We start from the raw sequence: 22,446 nt of genomic DNA on the forward strand, positions 1-22,446 counted from the left end.
TTAAAAAGAGGTTCATGACTGTGGCACGACACCAATGGCAAAGCCATAGCCATGGCTGTAGCTCGAACACTTTAATGTTGATATCTTCAAGCAAAGAAAAGCATAAAATAACAAGTCCTTGGATACCGCATCACCAGTTTGTAGTTTAGATCAATCTGGGGCACAATGCACAGCAATGGAAGGAAGTGAAATCCAATGAGTGAGACATGCAGTGATGTGTTTGCTGAGGAAAAGGGAGAGCTGCTCTTCTTCTGCTCTTGCCTGCTCTTCTAAATATTTTTTCCAAAGGATGGATTTTCTCTTTATCTAACTTGGCTTTTTTCCCTGCTGTGAAATGTTTTGGGTCAGATGATATTTTGCTGGGCTTTAGAAAACTGCTAAAAATTAATTAATCTGTAATTAAATTGATGGGGAAAAGACATACAGAAATGTTAATAGAATTATATCCTCAAAAGGAACAAAAATAAGGCAGTTTCCTTTAATTTCTCTCTTTTTTTACAGTTTGCAGCCTGACAGATTTCTGACCAAGCTTGAGTTTAGACAAAGTGCATGTGGCAAAAGTTGGAAGTGTTGTAATGCTGCCTACTGTGATTTGTATAAACATTTAGGATCCCCTGGAGAGGAATGTAATCCAGGGTTCCCTACTTACACAAAAATGCTCAGAACAATTTGATATTTGAAAGAAAAGAAACATTTTTAATTGGATTTGTGCTGACTATTTTTGAAATACAAAGAAGACACTTTATCCAGTAAGCTGCAGATTTTGTTTGCAGTCACAGGGAATCGGGAGGCCTCAAATTAGCTGCAGGACAGGCCTCACTGTTGTTCTGTGAGACCAACAAAATGCAGAGGTTTGAAAGAAAAATGCTAATGATAAGAAAAGACTATAAAATTCAAGCCTCATACTTCTTTAAGTTTATGTGAGTTAGGCTAAGCGGATCATGTGATTTCCTTGTGCATTCCTCAAATGACAAAAAAACTGAAGGGGAAAAATTGTTGCTTTGTCTTCCTTCTGACTAGAGACTTGCACCAGGATGGGGCAGTTGCTGGCGTGTTGCTCTGCATTGATCACCTCAGGAGGTGCTGCCAAAGGGTCACCTTGGCTTATTCCCCAAGACCTGCCACCTGACTCTGAACCCCTTCTGCCTTTGGGATGACCTTCCCCGCTCTTAGCTCACATTCCCCTGTAGCTAGGAGGAGAGGAGCATCTTGAGGCACTGCTCATGGCTTCGTGCCATGCTGTCTACCCTTCTCGTTTGTGTTGAAGGCCCAAAGAGGAGAGTGCTATGGTTTGATTAATTTCAAGCAGAATCAGCAGCAACAAAGAAAATTGCACTGCAAAGAGTATATCCAGATTTGCCACATCCCTTGTTTTTTGTATTAATAGAGGGATATTAGAAGCTTTTGGTAAAGGTATAAAGCCTGGCCTTATTTTGCTTTTCCTTCCCATCATTACATTTTTTCCTTCTTTGCACTGATGATTGCTGAGATTCATCTGTAATGTCAACAGGCCTAATGTTGTCAGGTGCTGCAATCTCCTTAACATCAATAGCAACTGAAAAGTCACCAAACCTAAGGTGAGAATAGGCTTCAGAAGAAGTAACCGAAGTAACTACAATTCTGTGCCTCTGTAGTTGCTTGTATTTATTACCTCCAAGTATTAAAAAAAATCTGAGTGTTAAGATGTATTCCTGTTGAAGGAAAACATATCAGATCAGGTTTATCTTGTGTATCTTTTGGCACTTAATGGACAACCCAAATAAGGAATATTGCCACTCAGGCCTCCTTTCATGTAACTAGTGAAAGAAATGGGTATCTTCACGGGGCAATTAAAACTGCAAGATCCGAGAGCTCCTCTGGAGGGAACTGTTGCTTCTTTGACTCACCTAACTTAGATGACAACTAACTTAGATGTCTCATCCAAGTACTTGTGGTTAGGAGGCATGAGTCTATCCTATATTCACTGTGATAAGTGGGACTTGGGACAGTACAATTTGTACATGTTAAGATCCCATAATTACTGTTCAAGGAAGGTGCACAGTTGCGTGGTTCCAGTACTAATTGGCAGAGCTGTAAGCATATTAAGTTGGGATTAATGTAGCTAACTAGGTAGGAATGATTCTTTTGGAGGGACTTGAATAAGGAGGGCTCCTAGAGAATGTGATTTAAGGTGGGACAAGAATAAATAGGATGGGAAAAAAGGACTAAGAGTAAGGGCTTGGAAGTAGGGACAAGCAAGTTAAGCTGAATACACCTAAGTAACAGGTAAATGCTCATGCTCCTATCACCTTGCATTAAGGACTCCAAAGAAAATTTCTTAAAGAGGAAGAAAATAACCTCTCTTGTCCATGGATGATGGTACCCTCCTTTCCAGGAGGGTGACAGTGACAACAAGGAGAAACTAAGATGGGGAGGAATACAAGGGGGGATGATTCTGCCAGACAGCTTTGAGGGGTCATCCTGGTCTCATTATGTAGATCTCATGCCTGAACTAGTTGTCCTGAGCTTCCTTTTCAGTCAAAGGAGAGCAACTGCTGCTTTTATGGTGCAGTTTAGTTGAGCATTTTAGATGTCTGCTTAAGAAGTATGATGACTCCTACCTTGCCCTTCTGCTGATAAGAAAGGAGTTGAGGGAAGTCAACTTAGACGGGAAGTTTATGATTATCTGATACTATTAAGTGATCTGTAAACCTGCATTCACCTTCTAACAGCTAACAAACTGTCAAACATCTATTCTTTCTGGACAAGTCTTACTATTGCACCTCTCCTCATTGGCTCTTCTATCACTTGGAGAAGGAAGTTATCATAATGTATTCCTCCTGCATTGTTTCTGCCCTGCTGTGTTGTCCTCCAACAGATACTGGGGTGGTTGGAGTTCCCCATGAGGACCAGGGCTTGTCAACATGAGGCTGCTCCTGTCTGTCTATGGAGGGCCTCATCTGCTTGTTCTTCCTGGTGAGGTGGCCTTGCAGCAGACACCTACCATGATGTCCTGTTAATCCTGACACATTAGCTCTCCTTTGGCTCCTCATCCACCCCCAGGTGGAGCTCCATGCACTCCAGATCGTCACTGACATAGAGGGCAACACCCCCTCCTTATCTCCCTGGCCTGCACTTCCTAAAGAACCTGTACCCTTCCATTCCAACATTCCAGCTGTAGGAGCCGTCCCACCACACCTCCTCAATGCCAGTATTTAAGAAAAGGCTAAACGAGATATTTTTGGTAAATTGCATTTCCTTGTTAGTCATCACTTCCTTTTTCATTCTGAGAAACTGCCCTCTTCAGACATGCTCATTTTATTTGGCAGAAGTGCAGATAACTCCAGATGTTGCTGATTCTTTTGCCTTAGGAAACTGCAGTTGCACCTGAGAGAAAATAGAAGCCAACCTGGAAGAAAAAGAAAAGAGATAAATAATAGCCTGGCTAGAGGAAAAGGAAAATCAGATTAATTTATATGCTCTGGATGATCCCTAATTGTTTCCTTTAAAGATGAATGAAAAGCCTTTTTATTCACAAAATGCTGAGTTCAGGGCCTTGTACCTCTCCTATTAGAGTTGAAAACATCACTGATAAAGAGTTGCATTTTCCAGCTTCCCTTAAGGGTCTACTATTGGAGTGGAAAACAAAGCACCAAATGTAGCAATTGACAGGTAAGTACAAATTATAATAAGCTTTGTTACTGAGGAGCAATATCCTTGGCTGATATAAGTAGGTGTCATCTTCTGACTTCAGCAGAGAGGTGCTTTTTTACCTGAGCTGAAGATGTGGCTCTTGGATTCTTAGCTATGGACTACTGTAATTTTAAATTCTGAAATATAATGTGTTACCTACCATGGCTTTCACAATTTTGAAGCTTGGTGGAGCATATTCTTGCTGTTCTAATCTACTAAGGATAAGCCTGAGAAAACACTGAGCATTGAGTTTTTTCATTCTTTGGGATATGTTTCTTTGCTTACGCTCTCTGTTATGTCAACAGAGGGTGACGAGGTTAATGACATACAGACCTATTCTCCTCCAGAGCAGCAGTTCATCTCTAGTTCACACTGCTAGCTACTGAAAGTCATTTCACCTAATGAAAAAAAAGATCTCATCCAGTTCATGGCAGGTAAGAATTCACAAGCCTAAGACCACTGAGATGGAGCTTTATCCATCACTAAGCAGAGTGAGCAGTCACGGGGCCTGAATCTCATGCCAAAATGCTTCTCCATGACACCTCTGCAAAGCTCAGCAGACTTTTCTGTACAGGGCTGGAAGACACTGAGATTTCCAGGCTATTATCTTTCACAGGAATAACATTCAGTCAAGGAAAAACAGTGAAAGTACTTTCAAATAAATAAGCAAAGGAGTGGTATTCTTTGGAAACCAGTCCAGTGTCATTCCTGATAGAAAACAGCAGCTGTGATGAAGAGTAGACACCTCAGTCACAGGGTGATGTGAAGCATGCTGATGCAAACTGGAAACGAAGCCACAGAACCGCAGCTGAAGGCTGAATCACTGGTGTATCTAATTAGGCACATCAGTTAAGATATGCAAACTTCCAACTGCCTGAGAAGGGCTGAGATTGCTAATATCAATCTGTTGTTGTCCTCACTGCTAAGAAGAGGTGATGGTTGATAAGATTAAATATTTTTGTATTAGAGGGGTCAATAGGTTTCCGGTTGCTTATCGGGGGTAAAGTGGGGCAGGCAGCTAAGTGATGTTACATCATTTTCTGATTTGACTCTCTGAATAATGTCAAGGTAAAGAAATAAATTGCTCATATTTAAAGTGTTGGTGAATAACAGCATCCCCTTGGTTTTCTAATGCAGTATCATTTGAATTGTATATGTTATTGAATCAAACAAAATATGTATTTATGCATTAGGTTTCTTCAAGATTCCTGGTATGTTTTTTAACAAGATGCAGGAAAAATAAACTGAAATGCCGATCTTTTATTCCTAGGTTGTTTGTGACAGAGTGTCAGCAATGCCCTGTGCTGAACATGATTCATGTAAGGCGCAGGCAGCGGATACTGAGTTTGAAAGGGGCCTAATCAACAATTGTAGGAATAAAGAAGTATCTTAACTCAAAAAAGTTGATGCACGAATGAACGTGACTCTCTGTGCACTGAGTTACTGTTTAGGGGCACTTGTACTGTAGCAACCACACTGAATCAGTTCGGTGCCATTCACAAGCTAATTAAGTTGTAGAATCTCACCATATGTGTATGTGTGTGTCTAAATATCTGTAGAGAAATTATTGATTTATTTTCTACTTAGCTTAAATTTTTCCTGTTCCAGTGTACTCAGCTCATCCCCAAAGTCACTGTATTGAGGTTAACAATGGAGTATCAATGAGGTATATTCGTCCTCTACTAAATTTTCAGGATAAAGCTTTCTAGGACAAGAGCACACACAGCTGACAGGAGAGCTGTCTGATCCAGGCAGGGGATTGATGGGGACGTGGAGGAAGGTCTGCTCCTCTGACCAGGGGGACAGCACAAGTCCAAGCTGGGCAGCGTGCGATAGAGCAGGGCAGCAATGCAGAAATGCTAAATAAGGTGTCTGTCCTGCCTCTAGACTTTTAGGGACGATCTGACGGAGCATGGTGGGAGCTGCCCAAGGCTGGTATGGCTTGTAAAGGTAATGGAGAGCAGTGGGGAGACAGGAATGGTGCAGGGGAGGTCAGAGGACTATGGCAGCTGATGTCATTGATGGCTGATTGGACAAGGAGTCTTTGTGTGCCATTTCTTTTAGGAATTTTATACTTGAAGATGAGGCATAAGGGGAAACTGAAGAAGGAGCCTGATCAAATTGCTCTCACTGTGAAGACTACTCTGTGGCTCTGTAATCTAAGTGGTGTTGAGTAGCCTCTTTGTTGTGTTGAGAATTAGGGTGCGTCTCCATGTTATGGATCCTTCATTGCTGGGTCCAAAGTATCCTCTCCCACCCCTTTCTGCCCCCACTCAAGGAGCTGCTGCCTCTGCTGCCATGCCTGTTCCACTGATGATGCGTCCAGGACTGGTGAAAATGAGGTGGCTAAGAAAAACTAAATTGTAGCAGGAACTCCATTGAAAAGTAGGTGGATAAGAGGAAGAAAGTGCTTCTTTAGAAGCAGCTAACTGGTGCAAAGGATAGGGGTAAGCAACCCGTCTTGGGAATAGAAGGTGGCAGGGATGTGCAGGGACGGTGGGAGCAGGGATGAAAACTTCTTAACCAATGCTGCTGCCAAAGGATTGGAAACATCATAATCCACTCTTAATAAGTAACGTGCTAACGTGCTAATATCTAATGTTGCTAAAAAACAGGTGTGCATGTGGACACTGGTTGTGTTTGTAGAGCGAGAGCCCTATCCTGTCCAATAAATCAGCTCCTTACAGCTGAGCTGCTCTTTCTGTTCTCTGTGAGGGAGCCCAGATGCCCAGCCAACCCAAATGCCTAACTCATAGATGGCTAAAGTGAGCTCAGATGAGCTCTACCCTTACCCTTCAAATAGTTTAAGTATTATTCAGTTTTACACGTAAGTCCATTAATGAGTTTGATTATAAACAGATTCTGTAAGCACCTAATGTTGGACCTACTTTAAGGATGGAAAAAACCTCTTGTCTGTAGGTTACATTGTTAAAGAAATATGATCATCTTACATTTTGTGTCATTATTTGCCAAATATAATTTCTTGCCAATGCTGAAAAATCATGTTCTGCTGGAGAAAATTCCTTAAAGACTTGCCATCTCTCAACATCGCTTCCTTCCTCTATTGTTTCTAGGAGGAATAAAACTCCAGAGTGCTTTAAGCAAAAACAACCACTGCTTCTCTTTGTCATTTGAGCATGGCTTAACCTCTTCTCTAAGGACAGTCTGCCTTCACCCTCCAGTTGGGGATAAACTGAAGACATGATATTGGAAATCTGGAAGACCTTGCCCAAAGAGTCACTTTATCTAATCTGGCATCATAATTGCTACAGAGACTTTGTCATAATTTTATGTTTCCTGAATATAATAACCATATGCAATGAATGTGCTACATGGTGTAATGCATACAGTAAAACCACGGCAGAATTAAGGTTATTTAGATATCCATTTGAATATATTTTGAAACTATTTATTTGGTTTAGCATACTTGGTTTGGAGATAATTAAACCACCATGTAAGAGACATTGTAAAAGATAAATAAAGACACTGTAAAAGATAAATATGTATTTAGTCATACAGCTATCTTGCTAGAGTTTTTGTCTGATAATTTTTACAGTACTGTAATACCATAACTCAGCATTAAGGTATGTAATATATTATTATTACCTGGCCATTGATCAGATGAACTGTTGGCTGCTTCTCCAAGACAGCTGAAGCTTGTCTTGGTTTCCAAGCAAAATCAATGCAATAAGTCCCCAACTGGCCAGAAGAGCTGTGTTTGATTTATCGTAATTACAATAAGATTGTAGGTTCATAACTAGGGGATTGCTTCTACTTTTCTTTATATCCTGTTTATAAACTAGATTAATTTAATTGCCATTTTCTTACCTGGAACAACTACAGATGACTTTATTGAACCCATAGTTGTTGCCTAGCTCTTTTAATAACCCAGCCACAGAGTTTGTGATCTCCTGCAGGTAGGGAGCAGAGCTATCTATTTAAAATAAGTCTGTATCATTTGTATGCCATCATGTGAAATGTTTTGGAAGGATTTGATGTCCAGAAAGTGCAGATGACTCTCTAGAGAGGTGTGCCGCTTACTGGGGACTCATATCAGGGATGTCACTGAGAGACTACCAAGCCTGGTACAGTCCACTGACTTATCTGCTGCTGTTGTTTCATGTGGGCACCAGTGATAAAGCCAAGAGCAGCCTGAGGAGTATCAGAGTAGCCAAGAGTAGCCTGAGGAGTACAGAGCCCTGGGAGCAGCAGTAAGGGGCTCTGGAGCACAGGTAGTTTTTTCACAAATCCTACTTGTCAGAAGGAAGGGGTTTGAAAAGGCCAGTTGAATCTGGTGGATCAACAAAAGTTTACAGGATGGGTGCCACAGCCAGGCCACTTAGACCAAGGGACTTGGTTTGAGAAAATTGGTCTACTGGGGGCTAATGGGAGAAGTAGAGGAGCATCTTCGGTTGTAGGCTTGCCAAGCTGATGAAAAGACTTCAAAGTTGCTGAGGGAGGAAAATCTCAATCCATCCCACTCCTACCAGTTTGATGCCAGTGCCAGCAATGTTTGTTGGCAACATGGACAGTAGGATTGAGTGCACCCTCAGCAAGTTTGCTGACAACACCAGGCTGTGTGGTGCAGTCAACATGCTGGAGGGAAGGGGTGCCATCCAGAGGGACCCTGACAGGCTTGAGAGGTGGACTTGTGCAAACCTCATGAAGTTCAACAGGGCCAAGTGCGAGGTCCTGCACATGGGCTGGGGTAATCCCAGGCACAAATACAGCCTGGGCAGAGAATGCATTGAGAGCAGCCCCTAGGAGAAGGGCTTAGGGGTGAGCTGGCAATGTGTAGAAGGCCAGCTGTATCCTGGGCTGCATCAAAAGGAATGTGATCAGCAGGTCGAGGGAGGTAATTCTCTTGGCCTACTTTGCTCTTGTGAGACCCCACCTGGAGTACTGCATCCAGTTCTGGGGGCCCCAACATAAGAAGTATGTCGACCTGTTAGAATGAGTCCAGAGGACAGCCACAAAAGTGATCAGAGGACTGGAGCACTTCTATGAAGGCAGGCTGAGAGCATTGGAGTTTTCAGCCTGGAGAAAAGAAAGGCTCCAGGGAGACCTTATTGGGGCATTCCAGTACTTAAAGAGGGCCTACAAGAAAGCTGGAGAGGGACTGTTTAGAAGGGTACGTAGTGATAGTACAAGGAGCTATGGCTTTAAACTGAATGAGGGTAGATTTCGATTAGCTATAAGGAAGAAATTTTCACCATGAGGGTGGTGAGGAACTGGAACAGGCTGCCTAGAGAAGCTGTTGATGCCCTATTCCTGGGAGTGTTCAAGACCAGGTTGGATGGGGTTTTGAGCAACCTGGTTGAGTGGAAGGTGTTCCTGCTCATGGCAGCAGTGTTGGAACTAGATGATCTGTATGGTTCCTTCCAACCCAAACCGTTCTATGATTCTGTGATCACCGGCTTTTTGATGAGCAGGCTTGTCAAAGTGTCCCAAGGTGAATGTTTAAATCTCATATGTTATGTTTGAAAACAAAAATCAGTCTGAGATTACTGAGATTAATATTTCTGTGATTCTTTTTTTTTTTTTTTCCCTTACATTGTGCAGAATAAAAGGCAGAAACTAACCAGTTCGCATATGCCCTTTTTGTAGTTTGAAACTTCTGGGTTTTTTTCCTTTCCCACCCTAGCATCAGCATAAGCTGTGCTATGCAGGTTCCCCCTCTTTCTTTCCCATTAGTCGCTCTATTAAATATGTTAATTGTAGTGTCCCAGATTACTGGGAGCTCCTTAAATCAAAGCCATGAGTCTTGGTAGCAAGGCGCTTAGCTATGAGCTTTGCTGATGATAACTGCATCATATGAGTATTCATACAGAACTGATTGAGCCCCTGAGGCCAGATGCTAGAGCTGTTTTGTGCTGTTCTGGCACCATAAAGCAAACTTCGACAGAGTTTACAGGTCTGCTTGAAACCCATTTCCAAATGAGGAAATCCTGCCATAATGGCTTTGATGCTGTCTAGAGGCTGGCCTCTTGCAAAACCCAGCCTTCACTGGTAGGAGGGAAATGAGGCTGAAAGATGCAGCCCAAATGATCTGGCCAGGAGAGTCAATCCCACTGTTCATTCACTGAGCTGAGGGGAGCTTGGATGGTTTCAGTGGCCAGTATTGTTTGTAAAGTCACAGACTTGGAGAGGCCTATGAGATGTTCTCATAATGTAACAACAACAATAACTAAACATAAAGAAATTATTATTACTACACAGTCAGAATCAACATCTCATGGTGCTTGGTACTGTACAAGCATATTGTGTCTGAAGAAACTTTCACTGGCAGCTTTAAAATTTCCCTCACTGTACATCTCCAATCCAGCTTTTGGCCTTTCCCAAGGTACATTTGCTGAGATGGGCTGGTACATGCTATGCCTTAAAGCAGTTACAAAGGAGCTTTATCTTTACTGCCTGTCATTTCAAGCTGGGAGAATTCAGTATCTATCTCACTGCCTTTGCCATATGCAGTTGGGTTTTCTCCTTCCCCTCTGTAATTCTTCTGGGGACACTGCATAATAAAAGTCTCAACTTAATCAAGAAAAATTCAACATGTGGCATTGCAAGAGAGTATTGGGATACAAAAGCAGAAAGCAAACAAACAAGCAGACCCTTGTGATGTCAGACTAATAACACATTTGCTGCTGTGCTCTCTGGCTTTCTGGTGTGTGTACTGTTTCTCCTGTACAACATTATTCTGGGCTTTGTTTCCTTTGGATGTTCAGCCCGAGAGGGTTCACTACTATCAGGGGGGCTGCTGGGACACCAGCAGGTGTCTGAACAATTGGAATGAAGATTCTTTTAGAAAGAAGCAGTTTATGGAAAAGAAAACCCTGTTCTTAAGTTAAAAACGTGGGAAAAACCAAATTTTCCAAGGCCATTAGCAGCATCAAACCTTTCTTTCTCTTACTTAGAGATAAAATTAAGACACACATGAAGGAGCAGTTGTTCCAAATTGGAGCAGGCTCAGTATAACGCATGATGTGGAGAGCCGTGTTCTGTGAGCCTACGGGAAGTGGAGGCTGTTCATGGCGTAGGGACCAGTATTCGACTCCTGAGCTGGCACCACAAAACAAGGCTGTGATTTGTCACACCTGGCAGCACTAGTGTGTGGAAAGCCAGCATGGTACTGGTGGCAATCCCTGCCCCCATTCCAGGCACAGTTTCTAAACCCCTGTTTCCTACACTCTTTTAAACAGCAAAGATTGACAGTTACATCAGAAACCCACTGGTTGGGCACAGATGGATGTGGGTGTCTTTTGCTGCTTGGGCACCCGATAATACTGAGTAGTCCAAAAGGACATTGATGCTGCAGGCCAATGTAGCAACCAGGGACAGATGCCCTGGCTGGTGGGGATCTCTCCCTTCAGAGTTGTTGAGCATCTCCAGCACCTTCTCCTGGGTCCAGGCTGCCTTGCTCTGCTGCAGCTGCTGTGCTTGCCTTCGCGGCTGGATTTACCTGGCCATGCAGAGTGAGGAGGACTCTTTCCACTTGGTGTAAAATGGTTATGGAGCTGGATGTGGGATGGTGGATGTGAGGGCTGTCTGTGGCCCAAGTTGTCTCACCAGCTCCCTCGAAGGCTTCTGGAAGGCTGGGCTGAGAGTGCTGAGCTTGCAGATGTGGAAGTGGGCTAAAACAGTCAAGGAGCAGCTGCTTGTAGGGACTTTTGCTGCTGGGCCCAGAGGAAATACCTGGACCCTTTTAAGGCATCCCTATAAATTATGTAGCAGGTCAGGCAGGAGTGTGCAGCTGTCTCTTGGGAGACCAACTGTGCTGGAAATGGGTGCTTGTGCCTCAGCCCTGAGAAAGGGCAGCCTGTCCTGTGCAGCAGGAAGTAAGGTGGAAGTGTGGTGAGAGGGCTCAGACCAGGCTTGGGAGGTGTCCTTAGGCTGATGGGGGGAGTGGACTGTAGTGTTAGCATCCCAGGGACCTTGCAGAGGCGTAAGAGCTGCGCCCAGCATTTCTGCAAGGTTCCTTGGGTGCTGACTCTTTGCACTTCAACCCCAGGGACAAATTCAGTCTCTCTTAAATGTGATTTCTCCTTCAAGGCCATCTCAGAGGTCTGCACAATGTGTAAAATACCAGGATTCCCACCCCTATAAAAAGAGAGGTAACAGGATGAGAAATGGTTAAAAAAAAATCCATGTGGAGGGGTAGCAAGAAGGCTGGATCCTTGCATTTGCAATGGGATGGGGAGAAAAAAAGGGCTTAGTGGTTGAGCGTGTAAGAGCCCCATAGCTTCTCAGATCATTTTGGCATTCAGCATGTTTATGAATAATGAAATAAACTTGTGTGACATGAGGGAATAAGCTGTAAAGTGTCACAAAGCACCAGAAACAAAATCCGTCCAAAATGCTTCTTTTCTTCTTGAAGAAAACCTAAAACAACTTTTCTGATTACCTGACAGTCCATTTAATCCCCAGGAAACATTCCTTTGTTACAGTTTCAAGGAGAATTACTTGAAATAATCCTTTGTACAAAGTGCTTGGTTCTATTTTAGTTTTAAATCATGTCCCTTTTCTTTTTTTCTTTTTTTTTTTTTTTTTTTTTTTTTTTAAGGGGAGAAGAAAAAAGACATCTAATCAATGCCTACGGAAGAGCTGAGGGCAAATCTGAGGCTTTCTGGTACTGGGGTTGTCTTTGTGAGGAGAACCTTGCTAAAGAGACCAGTCTTCAGGGGCTGAACAAGAAATAATAATAATAAAAAAACCCTGAAACGCCAATTGTTGTAATTATGCAGTGCAGATTTGGCCATCACTTTGTCCCAGTGATGAGGAATGGTCCTTACCGGGTCTGTGTCACACACGGGTGCCTTCAGCAGGGCTTTGTGCTGCTAGTGACCCAGATTCAGGAGGAGACTTGGGGTATCCAGCACAGAGATCTTCAAGGCTTTTGAGTGACACATGGTCAAGGAGGAGAACTGGGCTTGTCTGTGGCTGCTGCCATCTGCCTGCCCTCCAGCAAAGGTCATTTTCCAGGAAAGAGCCACCTTGCTCCTTGGACAAATGTATTGGTGTGATGAGGGAGGAAAGTAAAAGGCAAAAATGTTATAAATAGCACATATTTTGTTCTTCATATTCTGGATGGCATGAGTTAGTAATTTTAACAACAGGAAAGTGACATAACCTAGAGGATATTGGGGTCTCTGAGTCTGGCGTTTGAGTGCTCTCATCTTGTCTTGTCTCTCCCATTGACTTCTGGGATTAATTTTCTCTACTGTAATACTGGCATAAATCCTATTCACCTCATAGAAATGTGTCAAAAATTACTGTATCCCTATTCACAGACATCTGAGGGCATTTTGCATGTACAGCCTGAAGGATGCTTTCAGGTGAGGTTTCTTGGTGAAAGCCAAGGGATGTGTTTTGGGGAAAGGAGAGTCTGACCCTTCATCCAGGGTGGGCTGGGAAGGTGATGGCATTTTTTCTCTCACAAGGTCTTGTCCCTGAGTGGTCACGCTGTTGGACATGGAGAGAAACTGTGTACTACTGTCTGGGGACAAGGTCTGTCTTTCCTCACATTGCCTGTGACTCTGCTTGTGGCTGATCTGTGAAACTTCGTGCTACAAGGTAGTACAGACACCAAGTGTACTTCAGGAAAAGCCAGACCTGTTTCCTTGATGAAAGCTTTCAGAATGGGACAAAAAAAAATCTCCTCCAAACCGACAAATGCCTTTGTCCTCCAAGGAAAGGGGATCAGCACAAGCTGATCTAGATCAGGAACTTGATCTTAGCCTGAAGTGGTTGTGCAGTGATTTCCTGTGGGGTTCTCACACCCAGGTCTGCAGCATCAGGTCCCAGGCACATCTGAGAGAAGATACTACAGTGTGAGAGTCTGGGGAAGGCTGCTGAAAAGAAAAAATCCTCTCCCACTCACACTGTAGGGAAGAATTAATAACTACTGCCTAGGCCACAGGTTATCCCTTTTTTTCATTCTCTCTTTATTTTTTTTTTTTTTTTTTAATTCCACCTTTGCTTTCAGAAAATTTGCTGCTTATTTTTCCTCCTGGAGAAAGCAGTTCCTTTTGATCTATAAATAGCTCTAAAAGTCAAAGCAATGGGGCAACCTTAAAAATATATTATGGAGACGTCAGTAGTGACTCTGTTGCTAAGGTTGTGTCAAGGTTTGAACTTAAAGCTGGACTAATATTCCTTCTTTTACACTCCAGTAGATACGATGGCCGGATTTGGCACAGGAAGCCTTCAGGGGATGATTGCCTTTGCTGTGTGTTGCTTTAGGGAAACTTTGAACCTGCACCCTTCTGAGATCAGCTTACACACCAACATGTGTGTGTTGGGTACTATTTGCTCACTTTCGTGCATACGGAGTGGGCTGTATGAGAGATTCCCCTTCCGCAAGAATGACCTACTGAGGAACCACTTGACCATGTAGCTGGTTCCCTCCACCAGCGCTGCGGGGCATTCCCTATCGCCAGTTGTGCCAGCTGGGCCCAGTAGAGGAGAAGAGAGAGGGTGGCAGTGGGCTGGGGCAGGGCAAGGGCATGGTGGGGGCCGTAGGGTGGAGTGGGGGACTTGAGGCAACTCTCTGGAGCAGAGTGTCCAAAGAAAGAGGGAGGGAGAAGGAGAAAGCAGGAATGCTTGTGAGGGGCTGGTGTCTTCTGTCCTGATGTAGGGAGATGGACGGGGTATGGGAACTGGATGATGTGGGAGATGCAGGGCTTGGCAAAAATCAAGAGTGGTTGTGTAAGCTGCAAACTTTCTGAAATGCCTTCTTTAAAAAAAAAAAAGGTTCCTGGGAGAGGGAACAGCGGTAAGCACAATGTTATTCTTTAAACAAATATCTTTAGAAATAACATCCTATTTGGTTCAAACAGAGCAGGAAAAGAACAACTGAAAAGGTAGTTAATGTGGAATGCACTAAATGCTCATGTGAAGTTGCCAGCACATTATCCTTGTATCTTTAACCAGGGAGGACTTCACTTGCAGAAATGGCTCTTGACAAAGTTAAGTGGCCCTATATATTGTTTGGGAAATTGCCCTTATTTTATGCGCTTCTTGTTCCAGTAATGGAACCCATGAGCAGAGGATAATTGCAGCAGTCTCATCTGTCAAATAATATTAGAAGTCAACAGCTATAATCTCAGCCACTTGCTTTACACAGCTTTTCTCTGTATTTTCTGTTAAAATTGTCAGTTGTTACATGTAAGTGTCCCCATTCCCTGTGGCTGATAAAAGTGAAAAGATTTAAGTAAATCAGGAGGAGTGCAGAGACAGGGCTTGGGCAATGGCTCTCAGTGCTAGCACAGTAAACCGTGTGACAACAGCACACTGGATATGAAAAATTACAGTCTGAGTGTAGTGTGACTTGTTACTATTATTGGCAGAGCAGTGTGGCACTGAATGGTTTGGCTTTGCAGGGATTCAGAAAAGCTACTGCTTGGTTTTAGCTTGTCTGGATTTGTGCTTTATGAGCCTGGATTTTAGTTTTGGGAGGTGAATGGGTGCCTGAAAACCATCTTGTCATCTGTGGGTCAAATCAAAACCATTAGAAAATGAATTTGTTGGGATGGTCATTCAGCTGTGACACTGAAAACTCATGGCACAGTTTCCCCAAAGCTCCCTTTACCTCATCATCTTTATTCTCCTCTTATCTCCACAATGCTAGGGAAAGAAATATAGTTACTGTTATTGTGATACAGACTTCCCATACCACCACCTCCTGGTGAGGTTCTACCTTTGTTCCTGTGTTGTAGGAAGAAGAAGAAATGCATGGAGGAGGAAGACATTTCCATTTCTGTGTCTCTGCTCCTCACAAAAGGGCACAATCACCATTTGTTGTGGTTTTGTGAGTATTTCACAGCTCTGTTAGGAGCTGGATTGAGACTGACAATGTATTTTTTATGGCCATTCAATAATTATAAATTTGTTGAAACTGGATCATGAATAGACAAAACCAAATTCATCCTCCTGGCTGAAGGAAAGGGGCTTTATTTGTCATTACCACCTCTCTGCACATCAGGCAGGGTGGCTGCTTCCACGAATAGCCTGAGATGTGTTTGGCAGCTTCTCCTGTGTGCCAAAGGCAACTCCTCCTGGTTTTACTTAGTGTCATAGGTTGCACACACTGCTACTGAAATACTGTGAGAAATATTTTCAAAGGTAGTTTTGAGGGTCATTGTATAGACGTTAAACTCCAGCTCTCCATAAAGAAATTTCTTCCACCCCCAGACTGCCTCGTGTGAGTTTACCTTACTCCTTCTAGGACTATCAGCTTCTAAAACGGCCAGAGCCATTGTACTCTGAATTTGCACCCTCCTGCGTTTCACAATAACTTCCCTGTGTTGACAAGCCCTTAGTGGTCAGAGCTTTCTCTTATGTTGCTTTCTTATTGATTGCATCCTGAGGCTATCAGAAATCCTTGATGTAAAGCCATATGATAAGTCCCATGTAAAGCTCTGGGTACAAAGCTGAGGTGTGTCATTGCCTGTGCTGTGTGACTGAGTCATTGTTGCTCAGGAGCTCTGATAGTGTCAGCTACCTCCTTCTGCTGAATGTTATCCCTCTGAGGTAGTGATAGGGTGAAACCATCAACCAGCTCAGATCTTCCTTCGGTGCTTATTTCGGTATGTCTGTAGCAAGCTTTCCAGTTTCTTCAGTGCAATATTTGTATGTACACGGCAATACAGGTCATGATTAATGGGCTCCGCAGTCTCCTTTTTTTTAATGTCAGAATAATAAAATATCTGGCTCGTCAGATTGTTTGCCCTGATTGTTCTGCTAAATGCATTTAGCACCAGAGGTAGAGCGAGCATATATGTATATGAATACCATTCTGGCAATTATTGTCAGAAGTGACAGCTGATTGCAGGTATTGGAATGATGCAACTTGTTCAAACTTAATGTTATCTATTATGAACTCTACTTCGTGATGATAATAGCTGGAAGGCATTGATTTTGTTTTCTGTTACTTATCTCAAGCCCATACATTTTACTTGCGCTATTGACTTTTCTGATCATTTCATGCATCATCTCTTCAGAAGATGTGTAAATCAATGTTGACTGTGCAATGTATGTTGTTTATTAAGCTGCCGCATAGGTTTACACCTTGAAGAGAATCATCAAATGCAGTCCACATCACATGTCTTGAATAATCGTTGAGCAGGCCTGGCAAGAGAGGGCAGCCTTGGAGCATGCTGGCACTGGTGTGGAAGAGTTCAGTTAATTATTTATCTGGGCCAGAGTATTTGCATGCCTATATGAATTTTTTATGAAGTTAATTAGCTTTTCAAGATGTTGAATTGGTTCGGTGCTGCAATGATTGCAGCCTGACACACTGGGCGAGTGGCTCAGAGAGAGAGACGCTTGAGTCACAGACAGGAAAAGAGGCGGTGGGGAATGCAAATGGACGGGCTGCATTTGAACACTTTCAACAGGTGGCCCTTAACACCAAAAAACCTATTGTGTTTGCGGTCAGCAATTTGAACACGTAATACAGGAAGGGGCTCAGGTTGCACCTACGTCTCAGACAACAGATTTAGACATCTAGGCTGAAATAAAACTCCGCCCACATAAAACCCAAGAGAGCAGAATGAAGAGGGACTGGGGAAATTAAAACCCATCCCATGAGATGGCCCAGGCTGCACAGCTGCTGCACAGGCTATTCACTCAGAGCTGCTCATTCAGACCGTGGATGGAAAAACACAGTCATCGCCTCTCTGCACCAGCTGGGGCCACTGTAAAGTCCTAAAAACAGGCTGTGTGTGTCGGTACTCAGGGCTGGGAATTCAGCTCTGCAGCTGCACTGGGAAGTCAATCCCAATCAAACGTCAGGACGCAAACCCACGCCAGGAACCAGCAAGAACCAAGATTGCAGAGGCTGGTGCTATTGCGTGGCATCCAATGGCTTTTTCTTTTATTGCTCAGAGCAAGGCGGGGTGGCCTGGTAGGAACTAAGGCCTTCCCTGGGATTGCTTCTGTTGGGGCCAGAGGCTGTTTCAGGATGAAGTATAATCCTTATGCTATAGGTCTTCTTGTCTACCACTATTGCAAGGCTTTGTGCCAGCCTTTAAGCAGGAATACAGGCACCTAAAGCAGCCTGTTCCTCCATGCACCTTGCAAATGGGGCCTGGCTGATAAGGAGCTTTCTATGGAACACCTGCTCCAAGAGGTAAACTCCCGGCCAAAAACTTTCTTCTGCTCACTGTTCTCCACTATTCCCATTCCCAAGTGTTTGTCAGTGAATGTACAAGATTTAGAAAGGTTTGCATTCTTTTCCTACAGGTCTCTTTGCGTTGAAACATTGAAACATTGCGGTGTCATCCACAGCAATGAAATGCACAATGTGACAAAAATAACAATATAATACAAGACTGATAGCGTTGTGAACGAACAGTTACTATATAAAAGACGTAGCCATGTCTGATCTTTTCACACATATGGTGATTTATTCAGAGAACAAATATTTTAGAATTTGGAAAGAGCTCCAGCTTTGAATAATATCTCAAATCCAACTAAAGAGAAAAGAATGTCAAATAGGCCATATAAATCCCGTTGAACTAATGTTTTCTTAATCTATATTGAAAAAATCTGAGAATAGAAGGGTTTTTCTTTTTTTAAAGTGACTCAGAGTTAGTTATTGAGCTCATTTGGAGAAATGACGTTTTCATAGGTCTAGAAATTACAAAATATAATTGATATCCATGAAGATTAAATGATATTTGGAGCCAAGTATTGTTCATACTTAAATAATAATTTGGCCTCCACATAATTAAAAATAATTTTCATCTCCATCTGATTTTATTGTGGGCTACATGGGTCATTCTCTGTTGAACACAATGAGGAAGATAGAGTCTCACTGGAAACTGGGGGAATAGACCAGAAGGAGATAGGCAGATGAATGAGAAAGATTGTGTTGTTTTGGATGTGTTTGTGAACATAATTTCTCGCTGAAATCCTCATGGAAGTGGTTTTGGGCCAAGAACTCAGTCAGGGGTACTATGGTCCATCTAATCTGCACAGCCCCCTCTACTTGCATTCAGTACTTCATCGGTGCTTTTTGAATTACATTTGTGTTCTTTGTATACTCAATTATGAGCATTGTTGTTCCTCATTTTTCACTTTGAATGATTTTCCCTTGGAAATCTTCTTAATGAAAACCAAACAGAAGCCCCTAGCATGTGCTTCATGAAGTAACTCTGTTCTTGCCAACCAGTGAAGGCCTCCATGCAGTATTTGCTTCCAACATATAGTTTCATGCCTCTCACACTTCCATATCTAGAGGTGGAGCTTTATTTAGCCACAGGGGTTCTTAGAAAAGTCTTGGATGGAGAGTGTTTTTTACTTACTGTCCGTTCTTTCTCACGCTGCAGACTTAGGTGCATCCTGGACTGTGGTCAGATGCTGGTATTGCTTCGTATCAAAACATCCTGCTCAAAATACTTTATGGACTGGGTATTATTTAAACTAATATGTGAATATACGTATATGTATATGCATACACAGGGTAATTGGACAGTTCTTGGGAGGCACTGGACACCAGGGACGCTTGGTCTCATGCAACCTTCTCTCCCCTGCAGAATTTCCTGGGGATCAGTTTGTGGTGATGGTAACGTTTGATCCTTTGACTGTGATTTTTTGTCCATAGGTGCTTAGGATTCTTCCTGAAGGATTCAAGAAAAATTATGCAAAATATGTTTAATTTTACTTTTAAAGGGAAAAAAGATGACAGGAATGACTACCAGTTAACTAAAAGAGGGAGCTCCTCAACCATTCTAATTATGTTTATTTAAAGCTCTTTCGGTGAAATTTTGACCAGGAGTCTGTGAGAGCTGCCACTGAAATCTGTATAACCAGGATTTGACCTCTAATGTCATACTCATTTCGCGATCTCATAGGTTATGTGTCATATCTGCCAGGTCTGTGTGGATGTCTCAGATATCCGAGACTTCGAGCAGCATAAAAATCCTAGTGAGGTTCTGTATCTCTTTTCTGTCCTGCAACAACATCAAAATCTCTAAGCCCAAAAAAAATCATTGATTACAGTTGATTACTAGAGACAAAGGACAATGTCCTTAATATCCTTAAAATAAGTAGGACATGAGCTGAACTAGTTATTTTTCTGTAAGTTCATATATCCCTATTCTCTTTGTTAAATAGATATATTTTAAGAAATGGTATCCTAGTTACAAAACCCTATCTCCAAAACATAGAAGACCTCAAGCTGTCTCCCACCTTCTCCATTTCTTCCTTGAATGCAATCCCTAATGGGAAGAAGGGCACTCAGCTTACTGTTTCTCATAACCAGCTTATATTTTTGCTAAACACACACAACCTACAGCAATGGGGCTTTCATTCTTTGTTAGTCCTCATGCAAATGTTTTAACATCACCAAATGTACTGTAGGCAGCAGGATAATGCTTCTGGCTCTAAGGCACATGGAAAGGCAGGTGTATTGGGGATTCAGGCTGGAAGGTAACTACTTTCCTTACAGTTTGAAGTGGCCTGAGATGCTCTGGGTACCTGAGGCCTTCACAGAGAGCAGCCACCACATGACCTGTAGGAGATCTCTGCCCTTCTGGACTCCCAGCTGGAGCACTCATACTGCCAGGCATCCCAAATGGCACCAAGTGCCTATCCTTGAGTAACTCAGTCCAGCCCATGGCATGTCTGTAGCACCGTTCACACACACACTGAAATGTAGGTATGTTAATCTTGAGCTCTCAGATAAAAAGTTAATTAATGGAATACATCCAGGTCTCTATGTGGTAGCAGACACCATGTTCCTCACCTCGTCCACACTCACACTAATTACCCATGATCTGGGTTTCCTCTTGTTTCAATTCCTCCCGTTTTCCAGGCAGCGAGCACAGTCCGCAGGTGGTCTGAATTGCATTAGCTCCGAGTTTCGTATTGTTGGTACCTAAGGCTAATTCCATGAAGACATAGGCTAGGACGGCACACTGGGACTCACGTGACCTATGAGCTGAGCTAATGGGTTATTTGCCAGTATTCATTTATTTATATTTATGTTTATTTGCATTTTAGAATCTTGTTGTCTGGAAGGGAAGTTGAAGAATCTTTAATCTCTGTGGGTTTCAGTTTAGTAATAACAGGTATTCCATACAAAGCAGAATGTCTTTCAGGTTTTTTTTCCACTTTTTCATTGTTAGTATGGATTAACTACTGTTAGCAAACAGGGCTTTCTCCCTCCTGTGGCTTCTGGTTTTCAGTGTCTTTTGTGATGCTCCAGGTGTCCTGAATACCTTTACAGGGCTGGGAGCTGTGGCATGTCTCTCAGAAGCCTTACGGTCTTTTGGACTGGCAGCTGGAGACCAAATGTGATGTTGTGGAGAAAAGAAGGCTGAGAGGCAATCTTATTTATGCTGTGTGTCAAGAGGGTGGGAACAGACTGTTCAGTGGTGTCAAACGATAGGATGAAGGGCAATGGGCACAAACTGAAACACAGGAGGTTCCATCTAAATATGAGGAGAAACTTCTTCACAGTGAGGGTGCCAGAGCACTGGAACAGGCTGCCCAGAGAGGTTGTGGAGCCTCCTTCTCTGGAGACATTCAAAACCCGCCTGGGCACACTTCTGTGCAATCTGTTCTGGGTGAACCTGCTTCAGCAGGTGGGTTGGACTAGATGATCTCCAGAGGTTCCTTCCAACCCCAACCATTCTGTGATTCTGCGGTTCTGTGAAACTTCGCATTTTACTAGCTTGGATGAGGTCTTCTCTGAAAACTACAAAAATACCAAGCTACCCATACCCCTGACAAAATTGGGCTGGGTAGCTGTGAATCACCATGTTTCCATTTCCACGTGGGAGCAAATCTTCTGGTCTGGGAGGCAAAGTCGTATTATACACAGATCATTGCAAAGTAATAGAGATTTTAATGTCGCTCCCTATCAGGATGCATGCTCACTACTTACCAGAAAACAGCAGGTATTTGACATTTGACAGGTCAAAAAAATGTGTGACAATCTACAAGGAAAAAATTTCCCTTGATTACGTATTTTCTGACTGCTAAATCTGTGAGATTATTCTGTTAATCTATATCGAGGTGCAGATTTGAGGAATTCTGTTTTTTCCCGTGCATTTTTTTCTGTCATGTGGTCTAAATTGATATTGTGTAGTGTTGCTCTGGCTCATTCATTTGTTAGATGACCTGTCATGAATAGGTAATACTTCTATACTTCAAAGCAGCAAAACATTTTGACCTTCTGTACATCTTTAGTGACATGCATACATACATGATTGGTGGTGTGGGGCTGTGAAGTGTTGGGCAAGCATACACATCAGAGCAACCTCACCTGCTCCAGCGGAGAAGACCACCTGGAAGATTCCTGCCCCGGGAGGAGGAGGCAGACCAAGCCAAAGCAGACAGGACTGAGAATGTGAGGGAAACAAACCAGGCAAAGAAGTAACAGGAGGAAGAAGGAATTTTGTTTCCTAGTGTTTGCTTTCTGAATGGTACTAAACCTATTTTGACTTCCTGTCAAAACATCTTCTGATCTGCAGCTAGGTCTTTTGGGGGGAAAAGATGCTGGCATTTGTACTGGGTGATCACATTCAATTGAAGTGGAAGCAGGCAGGACACTGGTGTTGTTTTACCAGGCAGTGTGTGTGGGTGAGGGCGGGGGGAATTATGTTCCACTCTACTTGCCATCTGCTAAGCGCAACATTCTGCAATGCAGCTCCGCACAGGGATGTTTATGCCACAGGATGCAATACATATGTAATAGTCTGGTACACATGTGCCGTCGTTTCAGATTCTTCTAAACAGACTTAATCCTCAGTCCCATAAATACTTCAG

General features: G+C 43.0%; 1 long non-coding RNA gene across 1 annotated transcript in view; it reads left to right on the top strand.

The window, feature by feature from the left end:
• Nucleotides 1-2,414: 2,414 nt before the first annotated feature.
• The window catches only part of LOC110362793 (uncharacterized), a 55,814-nt gene continuing 35,782 nt past the window's right edge, over nucleotides 2,415-22,446 (top strand). The window contains exon 1 of the long non-coding RNA XR_010471422.1: nucleotides 2,415-3,651. This is a non-coding gene — a long non-coding RNA (uncharacterized LOC110362793). The remainder of the gene's footprint in view (nucleotides 3,652-22,446) is intronic.

The sequence above is a fragment of the Columba livia genome, chromosome 3 (assembly GCF_036013475.1).
Source record: "Columba livia isolate bColLiv1 breed racing homer chromosome 3, bColLiv1.pat.W.v2, whole genome shotgun sequence".
Classification (NCBI taxonomy): Eukaryota; Metazoa; Chordata; class Aves; order Columbiformes; family Columbidae; genus Columba; species Columba livia.